Below are 18,465 nucleotides of genomic sequence, written 5' to 3'. Positions count from 1 at the left end.
GACAAGCTGTTGATTCCCTCAAGGGTAGAGAGGCCTTATAGAGAGATCTTGATAGATTAAAGTGCTGAACAATCACCAACTGTATGAAATCTAACAAGAACAAATGCTGGATTCTGTACCTGGAACAGAGTAATTCTGGATGTATATATAGACTGGGGGTCCAGAGGCTGGAGTGAAGCCCTTCAGAAAGGGATCTGGGGGTTTTGGTTGATGGTAAGCTCAATATGAGTCAACAATGTGCCCTGGTGGCCCAAAGGACCAACCCTGTCCTGGGGTGCCTTAAGCACAATATAGCTAACCAGTCGAAATAAGTGATTGTCCCAATATACTCAGCATTAGTGTGGCCTCACCTGGAGTACCATGTGCGGTTTTAGGCTTCACAGTATAAGAAGGATACAAAAATGTTAGAATGTGTCCAAAGGCAGACAACAAAGATGATGAAAGAATTAGAGGGCATGACTTATGGGGAGCAGCTGAGGATACTAAGTTTGTTCAGCTTAGAAAAGAGGAGGCTGAAGGGTGACTTCATTGCTGTCTACAACTTCCTCATGATGGGGACCAGAAAGGTGCTGATCTCTTTTTTTATTTTTTTTTTTTTTCTTGTGTCCAGTGATAGGATGAGAGTGAATGGCTTAAAGCTGTATCAGGGGAAGTTCAGGTTGGATGTCGGGGAAAAATTCTTCACTGAGAGGGTGGTTAAGGGTAGTGTCACAGCCCCAAGCCTTCTGGTGTTCAAGAGGCATTTGGACAATGCTCTTACATATATGGTTTAACTTTTAGGTTGCCCTGTGTGGATTTGTGAGTTGGGCTCAATGATCCCCATGGGTCCCTTGTAACTCAGGGTATTCTATGATTCTAAGCTGTAACCTGGCTCCCAGTTTTTGAGCCTCTGATATGGTGGAGCAAAAAAGAAACTGGCCAGAGCGGTAATATGCAGATTTTGGTTTCTACTGGGTTAATCGAAACTGGAACGGAGGGGAAGAGCACAGGATTTTAACTAGGTATTTTATCATTCATACTTGTGTGTACTCATAAATCTATGCAGGAGAGGCAAGCCCGAGACCTTCTGAAGTAAGCTTGTTATTTTTCATGTAATTTAGATATCATGATCATACTGCATGTAGAGGGCAAATGTGTGAGTGGAATTTTACCTGCTTCTAATATGAGCAACACAGAGTTTACTTCTTACTTCTTCCATGAAGGTGACTTTGGTCCGCTTCCTACATTTCTCATTTTACTACTGAGATTGTCAATGTTTTTTACCTTCACTGCCTAGGGCTGGAGGTTCCTCAAATATTATTTTACAGCACGTGTTTCCACCCACATCTCTAAATTTGCATGTTAGAGCACTTCAAGGGCAGCTTTCCAGACTGCAGACCCAGCTGTCATTCAGGTACAGAGGACACTTAATCCAGCCTCTGAATGGAGTTCAGTGTCCATACAACATGCAACCATTACACAGACATTGCTGTTTTATCCTTATGTAGAAGATGGGGAAATATTTACCCTGTGGTGAACTGCTCTGGACACAGATATGAGAGCTGTATGGGAAGAAGTCTATGGCATTCATAGCTCAAGAACACCCACTAGCTTAAAATCAGGGTTGTGGCCACACAAGCCTCTAATTTAACACAACTACAGAGGATGGGAACCACTTAAAAGGATAGTGCAAAGGAAAGGTGGGTTTTGCTTATGCTAGCTACAGGCAAGCTCATTCTCTGAGGATGGTATTACTGGAAAAATCAAACAAGAATGCTGTTGGACTCGGCAAAGCTCTGGGGACAGGTTTGTGGGAATGCTTCCACGTGGAGCGCAGCAGTGGAGCTGCCCCAGACCCTTTTCCTGATGCCGCAGGGGAGAAAGGCTCTTTCTCTCCCTGCTTCTTACTGAGGCTTTCAAGCAGCAATTGATGCAAGGGCTGATCTCAGCTCAATTTGCAACTGAAAACAGACCAAAAAAACCTACAGGCAGAGATTGTCGTCTGCTGAATGTTAAATGAAAATGAGGGTTTGGAAGAATGCGTATTGGTGTATGCCTTAGACTAAAGTTTCTTATTTCTCAACTCACAAAGTCTTAGAGCCTTGTCCTATCCTTCCCAAGAAACAACAAATGCAAAGAAAAACACATGGTGAAGTGGTGGGGTGGTGAGAGTGGAGCCCTCGAACTACTGGACAGCATTCTCTGCAACACCCCTGTTTTGGGAGGTTAAACGGTTTAGCTATGCAGATGTTAGCCACATTGTGTTATTGGCCAGCTGGAACTTTTTTTTTTACTGTTATAGATTTAGTCACGAAATCCGGCTTTGTACCCAAAGCACTAGCACATCCATCAAGATGCATTATGCTCTCTAGGGCTTTTTGTTTTATTTTCTTTAAATAAAGACGGTGTATTTGGTTTCACATTAGAAATCAGCTTGGAGAGAAGATTGATGTTTTCAGCAGATTTGGGTATTTTATGATATTTACAAGGCACAGAAAAGTGCAGAGGGAAAACAATGTGACAATAACTTTTCTCGAGTACCCCAAATAGTTAAATGGAAGTAAAGTTCTTTGTAGTTCCCTAGCAAAAAATGTCTTTTTTTGCTTTGTGAGGTAATTATGGATTTTCATGAGCACTCCTTGCTAATCTGCTTTAATGACACTAAACACAAATCACATTATAGTTATTTTCCTAGGCTGTGTTGGAGACATGCCACATTAACCCAAAAGAACAAAGCACAGAGATGACAACAAGAACAACAGTAAAAAGAAAAAAAGGAAACAGTAGAGAAGCAGGATTCTTATCACTTGTGGCTCTACCCCTTGCACAATGAGTGGCACAGCGCTAGAGGAACAGGCACTAGTAAAATGACTGACAAATAGCATTGTTCTTGAATTTTCTGGGAATCTAAGGGACTTTGAAACAAGACTTACTCTTAATTTTATCTTTTTTATTATGATTTCTAACTGATTAAGCTAACAAAAAAACCTGTGTCTTGTAGGATTCCATTATTTTATTATAATGTGCTATTTCTTCTTGCTTGCTAAGTCTAACCTTGCTCAGTTTTTCAGTACCAAGGGTTATGACTGAGCCTTGGTCATGAGCTCACAAGGTGAAGAAAAACCTTGGGTATTTGAGGGATGGAGGAAATCTCTACAAGAAACCAATGGTGGAATCTCATGGTGATATGTAAGGTTTTAGCAGATGGGCGTGAAAGGTGCAGCCCTCAGTAGGTCCCATCTGGCTGGGAAGTTGTTTGTTGCTGATCTCCACGGATCTGTTGTGTCTTCTGAGGACAGCATATGCCAACGTAACAGTAAATACCAGTGTGGGTTGCCCACTTTCTTCCATAGTCTCTTGCGTTTACCTCTCCTCTGTAAAAACACATGTATTCCATATTTTGTTGCGGCTGAATAAATGGTATCTGTAATGTAGCGTATTAGGTGTTGGCTCTCTGGAAAGTATTGCTTTGAAAAATCAGTAATAATGAAGGCAGTTTAAAAAGAAAGGTATCTTTTTTTTTTTCCCCTTGTAAAAACCAAAAGGTAATAAACTTGCATATTTTTTCCCTTGGCTGGATAATAATTTTGGAAAGCCTGTCCATACAGGCTGTGTTCCAAATAAAGAGTTGATAGGAATTTCATTACTGAGCTGAGGAAGGGATATGATCACGCTGGAAGTATCTTAACATTCATACACAGAGCATACTTTTCCATATATGCACCTTCTTAGTCCTGGTAAGAAAATAAAACAACGAGCTGACACATTTGAATCCATTTTGTTATTTTGTCATGTGCACTTATTACCTAAAATGCTCCTTGTCATCCTTAATATATACTGAGGGGGTAAGATAAATCATGTTGTGAATTTCCCTGTGCTATAATTTTGCTTTCTGGCCTCCATAAAACACCACGAGAACTTAATCTGTAATTAGTCTGTGACTTATTTGTGGTATTGTAAAGTACTAACCCACTGTAACTGTTGTCTTTTGGAACCACATAACTCTCAAAAATGGAGATGTGATGTAGGATATCATCAATCTTTTCTTTGAGGTTCAGAAAAGGAATCCATTTTCTTTGATAAAAGACCCATTGGTCTTTGTGATCTATAAATCATTCTTTCAAAAGGAGCCCTTTGAAATATCAGTTCAAGGTATTCTCACAGAATATCACTTTATAGCTTTTTCTAGAGATGGAAGATAATCCTTGTGCCTATCCAAAAGGAGGATCTGTACTATTTTTCATTGGATTTTGCAACTTTAGTAGAAGCTCTCTAAAGGCCCAATATTACCATCTCTAGTCTTGTGTACTGCATGAAGTCGGAGCTTTTGTGTCAAAATAACATTTCTGTAATGTCCAGCGGAGTCTGAGATGACTGAATTAAAACCAGGACCCTATAACACAGCATTCCTCACAGTGTTGAAAATCCTTAGCCCCTTTATTGAGAAACGTTGTCATTTTGTGTGTGTGTTTTGTTTGTTTGGGGGCAGGAGTTTCTTTGGGTTTTGTTTGTTTTAAATAAAGAACTGTGTTTCTATTACTGTGAAACTGCTTTAGGGACCCTGCTGAAGTAGCTCTTCTATCAGAGCCCTTTCTTATAACTCATTTTGAACATATCTTATGTTCTGTGGAAATACCTGATGTTACATGAACTTGTTCTGGATATACCAAGACTATAAGCCAGTATGTGATAACAGTGTGGTCCTTGGTGGAACAGCTGAAGAGGAGGTTGCCAGTTGTTGGTGTTGCTATGCTGTCACACTCCTGCAGCTGGAATAAGTTTGTGGTGTGGTGGGTCTTCTGTTTGTTTGTTTGTTTTTTTGGTTTTTGCTTGGTTTGTTTGTTTTTTTTTCCTTTCAAAAGGATTAATATTTTCAAGTTTTTTGTTACTCTGCGAAGGACACAAACTTTTCTTCACGTAATATGAAAACTGTAGCCATAACTTTAAGGAAAATGCCACATACTGTAAAAATGCCTGAAAAAATTGGCAAGGGAGGCAACAGAGCTGTCCCAGGGTGTCTGCCTTTCAGTGGTATAAGAAATGAGCAGCCCTTAAATGTGCAGAGTTTATCATTCCTCAGAGGCCTTCAGGAACCTGCTGTACAAGCTAAAAAATAATAAACAATGTAGCTCTTTTACATAAATAATCCTTTCTGTTTCTAATCTACTGGTTTACTCCTGCAGTGGCATATCGTTCGCAGTATTTATCTAGAGGTATAGTTATTGATCTCTATTGTGCAAAGGAAATGAATTTATCTGCATGAAACTACATTGTTGGAGAGGCGCTCTATGGCTGTATTTACAGTTTCCTTCTGTTTAGCGATTACACTGCATCTTCCCCCCCTCCTCAATTTATCTTTTGTCTGGCTGGCTCAGAGCAGCAGGATGTTTGGTGTGGGCTGTGAAACAGATTTAAGAAGCCAGAGGTACTTTTAATCCAGCCCTAACTTCTTCAGTCTGTAACCTGCCTGTGGAAATAATATTATTTGTTTCCCTTTTTATAGCTTTCTCACAGGGACATCATTAATCTGTACTTTAAGCATTTCTGAAGAAGTGAGGATGGTCAATAGAAGAGGGGAGAGGGTGATGGAGGGGGAAGCCTACTAAAATTGCATCCTTAGTAAAGCTAAATACAGTAGTCCTAAAGGGTGAGAAAGGGACCAAGATCTGAATCTAGCTGGAGGCCGCACAGGAGAGATGGGGAGTTATGGCAAACACGTTCCTCAGCCTATATTGCCTGCTGTGAGGAAAATGTGAGGATCGAAGGCTTGTTCAAAGTAGTGGAGCCTTCACCATACAGTTGTCTCATCTAAAACTGTATAACAAAGAGTGAGAAGACTCTTAGATCTGATCCTAGGATGAGGGGATAAAAGAGAAAAATCACACTTCTATTTCTGTTCACTCGTCCTTCACAACATTAGAAACGGGGCGGTTGTTTTTTAGATTTCAGTAAGTCAATTATTTCTTTGCTTTTTACTTGGCTTGTATTATGGGTGGTGTCAAGGTAACTGACAACTACCAAAGCTTTGGTACTGTTCCCATGGGTTTTCTCATTCTTAAAAAAGGGAGCTGAACTGCTTTTGTGAGATCCAGCATCCTGAGCTGATTGTCCAGAAGATCCAGAGCAACCAGGTGCATCTTAGCCCAGCTGCATGGGGAAGAGGAGCCTCCTGGTGATTGGCATTAGGCAAAACCAAACAAACAGAAAATCTCGTTGACCTGCAGCAGGATGTTGGAGAAGGGGTTTGAACTCAGGAAAGTTCTTAAAAATTATCCTTAGAGTACCCCTTTGTTTTTCCTTATGGAGCTCAGATGCCAGTTCACTCCCTTCCTCAGGATAAGCCAGCCCTGCAGAATTGCTGTGGAAATCTACTGGCTTCAGCTTCTTGTTTGATTGCCATAAACAAGGAAATCCGTATCCTCCTTGCCAGTTGTTCAGCAGAACCAACCTGCTTGTTCCTGGGCGGCTGGGTGAATGGGATTTTGGAAGGATGTTTTGTGTCTTTGAAGTCTTTTCTGGCTAAATATCATTAACCTTCAGAGAGATTCAGTTATTAAGGTAATTTGTGGCTTTCTTTTTTTCTTTAAATCCTTTAAAGGCGTGATATGGAAAAACTTCTTTGCTTCAAGATTATCCAGTGTAATTAGAACGGTGTCACTCAACTTAGTAAAGTCCTTTATAGATGTTTTTTCCTCTGTGTTGTTAAAATTTAAATCCACGATACATGGGAAAAGGTGCAAGTTATTGTTTGTTTATTCAGTATCTCCCTATACACTGTATTCCTAAACCAGCCAGCTTTTCTTTTTGGTTTTGTGGCTTTTTGGGTGTGATATTGAGCACAGTTAGTTCTGTGAGGGGTTGCTGTCTCTGTGGGAGGCTCTGAGGTGCTTTCCACTTGTATCGGGTTTACTAATTGCCTTGGCAATGTATGAAATACTTGTGTAACAAGGCAGAGCAACTGGGATGTCAAATACAAATTTATCAGACACCACTGAGTATCCTGCTTCCCTTACCTGTGTGTCTCTGTTAATGAAAAAGGGAAACCATTTCCTAATCCACCTCCATAAAAGCCTTGCTCCTTGGAGGGGAATACTACTATATTAGTGTCTAGTGTTGGTGTTTCCCTGTTCCCTCCAGTGTAAGAGACAGACTGGAGTGAGGCCAGTGGAGAGCTATTAATATGGTCAGGGGATGGACCATGAGGCATACTGGGGAGGCAAGGACATGGGTTGGTTTAGCCTTGAGATGGCCAAGGCGGGGGATCTAGGGATCTATTTGCAGCCTTTCCATTCCCTAAAGGTGGTCTGTAGAGAAGATGGAGTTTTCTCAGATGTACAGTGAAAGGACAAGAAACAATGAGCAGAAGTAGCTGCAATGAGAATTCCTATGGGTTTAAGGGAAAATTCTTCACAACAAAGGGTGCTCAAGCGCAGGAACGGGGCCCAGAGAGACTGTGGACTCTAACTCCCAAGACTTTCAAATCTTGATGGGCTGAGACTCCAAGCAACCTAGTCTAACTTTGAAGCTGGCCCTGCTCTGAGCAGGGGATAGGCCTAGATGACCTGCAGATGTCCCTTCCCACCTTTGTTTTTCTATGATTATTAAGATTATGTGGTTGGGTTTGTTGTCCATTGTGGTCATTGTCCTCGTCATCTCAACCCCCCACCCCACCCCCCAAAAAAAAGGGTACCTGCAGTGTTATTTTCAGCTAATATGTTGTCTTTGCTGGAGTACTTGCTGTAAATCCTTCTGGTCATCAACCAGGAGCTGAATGTGATTTGTTGATCTCAGCTCCAACTTGAGCTGACTTTCCAGGCTATGTGGAACAGATTGCTCTTATTTCCAGTGCTCAGGATGATAAAGAAACTGGCTTTTCTCTGTTTCAGTGCTTCATTTGGTTGTGGAAAACATTGCCCAGATATGACTTGTATCTTCCTTCTGCAAATACCTTGGTTTGGTGGAGAGCTGACTGAGAAGTCATGGGATGCTGTTCCCTTTTGCTTGCTTGTCGCTTTAAGTTTTGTTCATTTGGGTTAATACTATTCAAACACTATTCATTAATTAGAATTTGGATTGCTAAATGTAACATTCTCTTGTGCCTTGTGTAACCATTCATCATCATATAAAGGAATGACCATGCTGTTTAGTAGACTTTAATAGCCATTTTGCATAGATGTAAATGACTATAGAAGGTAAAAGAAGATTTAAACCAGCCCTGTGCTAGCTGCATATCTGTCATAACTGTTTTCCAAGTATTTTATTTGTTTTGGCTTCGTTGTTCTTTGGACTTGTCTGTTATAGTTGAAAGGTCTCTCTTCTTTCTTTTTTCTTTTTTTTTTTTTTTTTTTTTGGCCTTGGTTTTCTGTGCTTCTCATGGCTTTTTGTTTTTAAGTATCACAACTTGTTCCTCTATCCGTGCAATGATAAAACCTTCTCCTAATTTCTTTTTTGAAGATTTGACTGACTTGTTCATCACTTGAATCTTGGAAATGAGAGTTTGATTTGTAGCCTGCCGGATCCATAATAATTCTTTGTCCACATAGCTCACATTCTTTGTCGGAAGTTGCAGTTTCTTACAAATTGCTGAATAACTGCATGGTGTTTTGTTTGCTTTCTGTTTGTGCTGATTTCCTAGCAGCTTCCACAGTTCTCTATTTGCCATTACTGTGGTCTGTTCTCTGTTCCAAGTTCAGTTTTCTCACTTCTACAAGCCTTTGGTATTCCAGTTGTCCCATGTGAAGCCTCCAACAGGCCCAATCTTGTCTGCCAAATATCTGTTTCCATGACTTCATGAGTTATCTTTCACCTGACAGTCTTCTGGGGGGGAACTCTTTCCCTGTACCTTCATGAGGAGGAGTACCTGACTAGATTGCTCACTTGTGGAAAGAATTTAATAGAAAGCTGTTATTTGCAAACATTTCTCCTGCTGTGTCTGAAGGACAGAGGAAGATAACCAAGCTTTCTCATGAGCCTGTGAAGGCAGTTTAACAGTAGGTAGTCATGCAAAAGTCTGATTTTGAGGATAGGAAGAGTGATTTCTATAAAAAAAAAAAAGTCTTCATGGTCCAGTTTAATTCTCTTTCTTTGTGGAGCAAGACAGTCAGGCTTTATCTTCATGATCTGAAAACTCTCTAATTTTGGTTTGACAAAATGACTGGAAAATATTTGGAAAGGCAAAATATTGATGCTAAATGCCAAGTTAAATGTTCCTCTTAGGTGCTTCAAGCTTATAGATTTTTTTTTTTTTTTTTTGTCAGTTTGATTGTCCTAAATCAAAATACTTTTTAATGCTCCTAGGAGTTTGGGAATTGCCATAAACTGTCAGATGCATAGTCCATCTCATAGTCTGTCTCCAGGAGTATGGGCAAGAACACAAAGCTGCCTGTCAGCTGGTTCTGAAGTACTGCTGGCTTGGCTCACATCCTAAGACATGAAGAGATCACATCCCTGACACTTTCAAAAGGTTAGTGCATGTGCTTATTTTGTCCTTTCTGTTAATCTTGACCTAAAACCACCATGGCAATGCTTTTCACAGCTCAGCTATGCACAGATTAAGGCTTTATTTGTAGATTATAATTGAAGATTTCAAAAATACGAAATCTAATTGCTATAGGTGTGCAACTGAGGTAATGGAGTGCTTTAGAGAGGGCCTGATAGTGAAATAAAGGATTAAGGAGCAGAATGTCAGTAATCCATCAAAGGACTAAGCACGGGCTGTGGAAGACCTGTATGGCTCTATACAAGGAGAACGTATGGCTGGGAAATCTGCAGGTAACAGCTCATAACTTGAGCTGTGTCTGTGGTGCTGCTAATCACTGGAGTTTGTGAGCATGCCTTTCCTATGGGGAAAAATAATTAATCAAATTGAAAATATATCATAGATGATAATAAGACTGTGCAATACAGCATACTGATAACATGAATATGATATAGCCCATAGCTTGGGTTCTTTGGATTCAAAGTGCTGGAGTGTCGGACACCATTGCTGGTTGTTTAATCGCCAATGTTTACTACTTACCAAATCTAACAATAAATCCAGTATTTATCTGAAATGTGTGATAAGTAAAGGTTGAGGGAATTGGGCTCATTGAAAAAGATGGGATAAGAAATGGCTTCAAGAGCAGTAAAACAACCAGTGTGGGTGATCAGTTGTATTCTGGAGTGCTGACAGTCATTTTGGAGTCGTAGAAGTGACAGTCTTTGAAATGCAGACACTGCTGTGAACAGGCAGCAGATTGTTTTTGTTTAATTTAAAACTTATTGCCGTCCAATTTTTTCCCAGTCACTTTTTCTTGAGGAGAAATAATTTGGGTACCAGCTCTATTTACCCGTTGTGTTTGTTGGGTATATAGCTCCTTTGCCCTCTTCATTTTTTTTTGGTAAAGGGGAATGTTGTCTTTCAGCTGACTAGGAACTTTTCTAATCTGTCATTTTGCAGGAAGGAAGCTTGGTTCTTGTCTCCTTTGCAGGGTGGGAAGTGCTGCCATTTAAGTCAGTGGAACTGCTCTGTTGCAAAACTACTTTACATATATTGGGAATCAAGTTAAAGGAATTCTTTCAGCTACTTGGACCAAACTGGTTCCCTGGTTTTGGACTAGTTTGCTGTTTCATCTTTGTGTATCATAATTCTGCAATCAGGCTTTGGTATCAGAGAAATTTCTGGAGCTCTTGCAGATTTTGTTTCAAGAAACACTTCCCCAGTCTGAGTAGGTGTTTCTTATACAGTTCAAATTATATTCACAAATAACTTGTCTGTATTTGTATACCCCCACTGGTTCTGTGCCTCAGTATGCACCATAGTATTACAGATGAATTCATTAAAATGCTTAGGCATTCATTGCTGACATTTGTTCTGTTTAATTGAAATAATTTCTTCACCTTCTAAACTTAGCTTTTATGACACATCAAAACTTTGGAACATTCTCTTTTCAATTATTTATAAGCCTTACAAGTTATTTCTTAATTTCTTGTTTAGTTGTCCCAGATCATGTTTTTATGCGAGTATGTATTAATATAATAGAATGCCCTTCATCTTAAGAATGCTGCCTAACATCTAGCTTCCTAGAAAATGCATCTTCTACGAGCTGTAGGATGAATGTACAACACAGACTGCTCTGTTAGAATGCATAGACCATAGCGATGTTATGCTTTTGAAACAGGAGTAATTTAATATGTGTTTCTTTGTGCTGTAACCTGTCCACTGCTGCAAGTAACCTAGCATCTGGAGCTGCCTAAATGAGGATTGCTTTGTAACTCAACTACATTACAACAACAAAAAATGCAGGACACATTCTGTCTTCGCTTATGCTTTTTCCAATTTACTGAAATCATGGAGGTTTTCATGGCTGAACCTGAGCTTGATTGCCTTAACTTACTGATATATAAGCCTGCTGTACCATGATACATCCATTCCGAGAGTTTGTAATTGAGCTGGAACAAAGAAGGAAAAGAGGGTAAGGGTTTATTGACAGAACAGCATGTTTTGTGTTCACAGACTTCAGTGTAGTCTTGTATTATCAACTGAAACATTGCTTCCCAGGCATATAGCTGCTCTCTGGCTGTCTTAATCGTTTTGCATTCTAACCTCAAACAGTGCTTTCAATGTGTTAGTAGCAGCAGGGTCACTCTGTAAATGAGTCTGAAGAAATATATCTTTGTTGTTGTTGTTGTTGCATTTGAGGGGGAAGAGAAAAACCCCACTTCTGCAGCATAAATAGGTTTTGCCTGAATGCAGCAAACCCCAGAGGGTGTTGAGTTTTTTAAATATGGGAGTCTCTTCCTAGATTCCTACATCTGCAGTCAAGATGCTGAGGAAGAGCAGCCTGGTTAAGTTCATCTACCTACAGAAGTCCCTTGTTCCCGAGAGATGCAAGGGCTCAATTTTTTTTTCGGGTTGAGAGGCTTGCTTTTTCCTGACTTTTTAAACTTAGTTTGCTCAGCCAGTCACTTGGCAGGTTGGAGATAGCACTGAGGTGATTTGCAAGCCTAAGTCCTCAGAACTACAAACCTCCCATTTTGCTCATGTTGAAGTGTGCATCTCTCGGGACCCACGGTTGAGGCATGTGTTTGATTCTACTTCCAGTGCAAAAGTTCTTTCAGTTTCTGGGACTGTGTTCTTGCTAAACAGGAGGATTGGGTTTTTTGTAGTATTATAATTGATGGTCAGTGTTGGAACTAATACCTTTGCTGTGGGCTGGGCGAGAGAGCTTCAGAAATAGCACAGGGTTGTTAACTGCAGTGAAAAGCAGCAGCATCTTCTAAAACAAAAAATAACTTGCACAAGTTCCTATGGAGTTGTCTCTTTCCTTGATCCTCGTGTAAGTGCTCAGTATTAGTGCTCATGAAAAGATGTTAGTGCTAATCCTCCTGTAGGTTCCTTTGAAATATAATGTTTGACTTTTTTTTCTTACTCCCTTAAAAGTTTTTTAATGTGCCTCCTACACTTCTTTCAATGAACACACAGTCTCTGATTTCTTAATGCATAATGTGTCCCAGAAATCAGTTTAATTGATTCCCATCCATCAGTTAGCATCACTTTTTCTATTATTTTGCAGAACAGGTTTCTTTGAAGCTCCATTTTGTAGACTCTGGATGATATCTTTGTCTAACTTTTCTGAAGAAGGGAGAGAACCTACCAGTTTTATTGTTTGAGACTGAAGGGTGTGTTAGTGAGAGCCAGAAACCTACTTTCCATATAGATATTGAGTTCTGTTTTTCAGAAGCTGCCTTTTGCTCACATTTTTTAACTCTTAGAAATGAATTTAATGATTAAGAAAGGACCAACAACACTTGTTAAAGCAATGTTTAAGGCCAGGTCTGTGTCAAAATGCAAGGTCTGTAACCATAGAGTATGTTTTCCAAATAAATCTAAACTGGAAATGTTATGCCTCAGAGGCATACAGCGCACAAGCCTGGTGCAAAGACTAGATTTATCGTGATATGTTGTCAAGCAAGCATCTTCCACCCTGCTATTTCATGTATGTCCTTCCCCTAACAGTACTCCTAGTTGGCTGTCCTGAGGCACTGATCTCTGCTGAATACAGAAGATGTTAATTTGCGTTTCTGCTCTGTGGTATTACTGAAGCTTATGTAGAGGGATGTAAAGCTAGTATTTTTTATGCCACTTCAGCCATGAAATACTACCTGTACCAAAGCAATCTAGTGGTCTCTGGTCAGAAAGCAGGCAACAACTGAGGCACAAAGACAAACCTTTTCCTTGAGGACCTGTTATCTTAGCTGGCATCTGGGAATGATTCAGAGCCTCCCCCAGCCAAACACATCCAAACCTACACCTGGAGCTGAAAAAGCTCAGCTGCAACTAGAAAGACTTGCATCTCCTATAGAGCAAATCAGGAGAGAAGCACCAGAAATGAGTCGGTCAGCAGTGGGTTATACCTAAGCTAGAAATATTTAAAGCAGAAGCCTGGAATTTGCATTCAAGCAAAGAAAGTGAGAGACATGAGAAATTTCTGGTGCTTATTACTCCTACGCCCTGGGCATGAAGATGACTAGAAGTAGTTCCCTGAAAGTGAGCCGTTTGGGTTTGCTGACAGAAAAGCTGTGTTACCAGACTTCCCTCTCTATGCACTGGGACAATTGAGATTGTCCACGTTTTGAATCAAGCAGCTTGCTACCATTTATCAGGAGTTTGCAAAGCTTTAGATTAGTTATGTCCCTGGGTGTGAAATCTCTGTACAAGTCCCCAAGCAAGGCTCCGTTTCACTGTTTCACAGTAAAACAGTACCTGCAGCTTTGTACCTTTTCCCAGAGCGTGTGGGGTAGATGTGGAATCTCTAAGGAACAGCACCACTTAAAAGTTAGCTAAGAGGCAGATCGCGTATTGGCACTGCGGAGAACTTGAACAAGCAGTTCACGGCCACCCCGCGCGATTGAGTCATCGCAGTGTTGGAGCGCTAACTGCTGCGTTCTGTACAAACTGTTAAACAGCCGAGTTAGGATTGCTGATGAGTGTAGGCAATTTGGGAGTAAAAAAACGTGTGCATCAGCATCTCTAAAACAGGAAAAGAAGTAGAAGCCTCGAGTCTGGAAAAGTTTTACAGGTAGGCAGCACCCACTTGTTTTAATCAAGACTACAGGAGAAGAACTGAAGGTGACCGGTAAGGGTCTGCTGCTTTACCAGGTATAAAAAGAGACTTGAAGCTGGTGTGTGTGCGATAGCGTAATAGTAACTTAAAGACCTGAGAGAGGAGAATTCGCTGTTGATACTTGCTAGTGAGGAGAGGAAGCCACAGCTTTTGGATGAGCTGAGGCCTCCTGACTCCCTGAGGGTAGGTCTTAGCTCATTTAACAGTTCAGTAGGAACCCATACTAACTGAATGCAGCCTCTTTCTTCTGGCTGAGCAGAGGCTTACAGAACGTCACAACAAATTTCAGCCTTTTCCTGTTTTGTTTTTGTTTTTAATGAGATTGTGACTCAAGGGAGCAGGTCAGCCCTGTGGCTGTTCCCAGAGGGTACAGTTCAGAGGTGTAGCATACAAAGAATAGCAACTCCCTTTTCATAAGATGTATCGCTTCTGTTCAGAGGCAGATTCTAGCCTTTGCGAAGCCCCAAGGAAGGTAAATAGACAGTGGCAGAATTTAATAAATATTTAGCATCAGGAAACCTTTGTTAACTAATGAAACAAAATCAGTGTTGAAGAACAACAAACAGGAATGGAGTTTTGAATAGCCCAGGTTCCCCTCCGAAAAGTAGAGCGATGACACTTGAAAGCCAGCTAATGTGCTCCTTGTGTGAAAAGACATTTCTGGACGGTGTTCTGAACACAGATGTCAATACCTGATTTGTTTTCCAGGCTGTGCCTACACTGGATAATTTCATTTTGACAGGACCCCGGCACTTGCTGGCACTAAGATTGCTGCATCGTTTACGCCTGAGGGAGAGTCCCAATCTCGATATTTGGCCTGTGTGCTCTACATGCTGTGTGGTTGTCAGCGTTCGGGCCCATGACCTTCTTCTGACTGATGCATCCCATCCTGTGCTCTGGAAAACACACACATGCACACCCACTACTGCACAGAGTTCATAGAGAGGACACATGAATCATAGACTTCGTTATTGAAAACTGTGGTCTTTGCCCTTTGCTTATTTGTTTGTAAACGTTTCTGTACAAGAGCATGCTCTGTGCATGTTTGTGTTTAGTTTATAAGTGACAAAATCTGATCTTGCTTTATGGTCACACTTGTTTACCTCCAGAAGGTGGTGTGATATAGGTGCTAAGAGAGAAACATCCATTGTGAAAACAAAATGAAAAGACCCAGATGTGCTTGGATACTTTCTTTTTGCAATTCAAGCTTTTCCTACTGCATTATCTTCAAATCAAATTTGCAGTCAGGTAATAGGGCAATAAATGTCCTAAGCAAAGCTGAGGGACACTTATTAGATAATCTCTTCAGCACAGTCATAGCTTTGGATGGTACCGTACATGACACTAGTATTAGATGGCTAGTCAATAAAGGATAGGCAGTTACTACAAATAAAAACCTCAAACCCAAAACAGCCTTTAAATCTTCAGTCATTAGAAAGATGAGTCTTGAACTTAGCACCACGGCAAAGTAGATGAAGTACACTCTGATTAACTCCACAGCTAGTAAGCACCAAGTGTAAATGGTCATGTAAGAGGCAACACAGGAGAATTGCATGTGGAGGTTTGGTTAGTACTTCAGGTTGCTATGAAAACGTGAGTGTAAGGGTGACAAGAATTGGAACAGTTTTTTTATTCTATGATAACAAGATGAGTCATGCTGAAAAAACCTTTGTTTTTCCTGGTAAATAGCTTCAAAGATTAAATACGAATTTAGGCTGTAATAGTTTTTCCTTTGAAAATAGTAATGTATTGAATCTAATTTCACTGTGCAACCAAACAGTCTTAACATTTTTCCAAATCAAAATGATGCTAAACAAACTTGCAGATTGCTAGTAGAAACTTTTCTTTATGTAAGAAAGCAAACATTAGTAGCCACTAAAAATACTGACCTGAACGTGCAGGTGCCATTGCATTGTCAAATGTGGAGATCTTTTTGCTTTTTACGGTTGAGTGTGTAGCTCTCCCATGTGCATGTGGTGCTCTTCCTTTGAAATACTACAAAAATGTCTTTTCTCCTTTCTTTCTCGAAGGAAGGTCAGGAAGTATGTGGCATATGGATATATCAGCACTTACACAGGGCATTTTGCTGGGGATAGGATGCTAATTAAACTTGAATCAAAAGGAACTAGAACTCACCCTCTGTTGGGTGAGGCATATAATATGGTGAAAACTAATAGTTTAGTTTGTGAAAAATGGGACTTGTATAAGATTAGTTTTCTGTGGTGGGAAACACTCTGAAATTCCACAAAGTGAGTTTGAAAAGTATTTTACGAGGTGCAGTGGTCTCCGTTTCAGTCCCAACGAATACAGAATGACCTACACCGCGCTCTTAGTCCTAGGTAGCCCTATAGGCTACTCCCAGACTTTATTTAAAAACCTTATGGAAGATGGGGGAAGTGGTTGTGAGTGTCAGCAAGCTAAGGTCACTGAATCCAGCCAGATTCACCATTTCCTGGGGAGGTGTGCAATACAAAGACATTGTTTCATTACCTGCACAGTGTCTGCCATCTTCAGGAAAGAGTGAGCATGTTGTCCATATAATAGTGGACGATGGAAGGAGGAAATTTCAGGAGAGTTTTGGCCTGTTGATTTCTTGGATACTGTTGACTTTGAGGCACTTAAATTTAAAAAATTTCAGCTGTATCCCCCTTTTAAGAGTGTGTTATTGACTGATGTAGATATCCTGTCTCTTCTTGGTGTGCTAGCCCCAGTCATTGTGCTGCACAGGGAATTTCAGTGCTGGACTCTGATTGCGAGTCCTAAATTTAGTGGCCAAATTCTTGAAACTTTTTTCCTGGCTCAGGACTGCATTCCTCCTCTGCGTGTGACACACCTTCCTCAGCTCCATTCGTTGCTCAGCTGATAATGACAGTGTTTATTTGTGGAAGTCCTGGTGCAGGATAAAGGAAGCTGCAAAAGTAAGATTGCATCAAAGCAAAAGATTTTTGGGCTGTACAATGCCCACAGCAGGTGTTGCCTGCCTTGGATGCATCACATGGATAGGTGACAAGAAAGGAGAGTTACCATATTCTTTGCTGGACAAGTGACTGACTTGGCTATATTGCAGAAGAGTGGCGGGTTCTTTTTTCTATTTCCATTTTCTTTTCTCCCCTGTTCTCTGAACTTTTCTGACTGTGTAGAATGCAGTGTATTATCACTCAGACCTATCCAAAAAGATGCAGCCTTTACAGCCAGAAAAACACAGTTCTTAAAGTGCAACTGATGTGGGGAGAATGCCATTTGTGCTTTATAACTTATTACTGTTGAACAACTTAGTATTGTTGACCACAGAGCAGCTTTGATTAGTCTTAGTGTAATGCAGACAAATTCTTTAGAGAAGACGAGGTTCATGTGGAATCAGGATAAATGTTCTTAATAGGCTCTTTCATTTGACCAAGCTGTAGTAATAAAGTTGTAATTGTTGTATGTGTATTTCCAGACAAGTCAATAATTTGCTTCCAAAACCACTCGAAATTACATGTGGCCGCTCGTAATGAAAAGGTTTGTTCCGGTTAATCTTCAGCACGTATCTTTTAATCTCTCATTGAAGATTGAACTGTGATGCCTAATGTGGTTCTTGAAAGGGACACTCTTGTTATTATTTGCTAAAAGAAAGTGCTGTACTTGTAGTTTTAAAGTGGATTAAAGTAAACCTGACAATGCTGCTGTGAAGAGAGGAAGTAGGGAAAGACCAGGATCACTGAAGTCATCACTGGAAAGCAGCAGAGCTCTTCATTACTGCCCTGGTGATTTCACTATAATGACTTATGCACAGAATCTAAAGAATATGGTGTAAACTCCCACTTAGCCTCAGGCTCTTTACTTCTTCAAGTAAAAAAGGTTTGTGAATCTGTAGAGCAAAGTATGTCCTGCTAAGCTCCTTTTCGTAGGTCTACTTCAACCAACTTCAGCAAAATGCCCAGTCACCTCAGAGGGATGCTCTAGGTACTAGTAAAGCCACAAGCCTCTTAACTCGTTTTGTTGATGCCAGTTTAAATTGTTCTAATAAATTTACAAGATAAGAAGGTCAGAGGGAAATGGAAAATACTGATCCTTAATGCTCAGGACATGCAAAACTATTCTGAGTTGCTGGGAAATTTTGAAGTCATATGTTTCTCCACTTGTGAGCCACCTTTTGAATGTTTTGGTCTTTAATGAAGTCTTCAGAATTCATGGCATCCTGGCAAGCCCCACAGAGCATCTGGCTGCTGCTAGGACTTGAAACAACTGACTTGGTGTCTCTGGGTGATGGACAACTGAGGAGGTGTCTGCTTTGTATAGGTGTTGTGGCCTTGTTCCTGGCACCAGCCCTTTGTGTCTGAATGGGCAGGAGCAAGATGCTTTGGAGGTGGAGATGGGAGCCACAGAAACTTCACCTAGA

General features: G+C 40.6%; 1 long non-coding RNA gene across 1 annotated transcript in view; it reads left to right on the top strand.

Annotated features, from left to right (window-relative positions):
• LOC148057572 (uncharacterized) overlaps window positions 1-18,465 on the top strand; it is a 35,426-nt gene that overhangs the window by 13,675 nt on the left and 3,286 nt on the right. Inside the window, exon 2 of the long non-coding RNA XR_015707109.1 lies at window positions 9,277-9,442. This is a non-coding gene — a long non-coding RNA (uncharacterized LOC148057572). The remainder of the gene's footprint in view (window positions 1-9,276; window positions 9,443-18,465) is intronic.

The sequence above is a fragment of the Nipponia nippon genome, unplaced genomic scaffold, assembly GCF_047370975.1.
Source record: "Nipponia nippon isolate SJK-2023a ecotype South Korea unplaced genomic scaffold, ASM4737097v1 scaffold_1, whole genome shotgun sequence".
Classification (NCBI taxonomy): Eukaryota; Metazoa; Chordata; class Aves; order Pelecaniformes; family Threskiornithidae; genus Nipponia; species Nipponia nippon.
The sequence above is the reverse complement of the archived record's forward strand: the minus strand, read 5'-3'. Positions and strand labels throughout refer to the sequence as shown.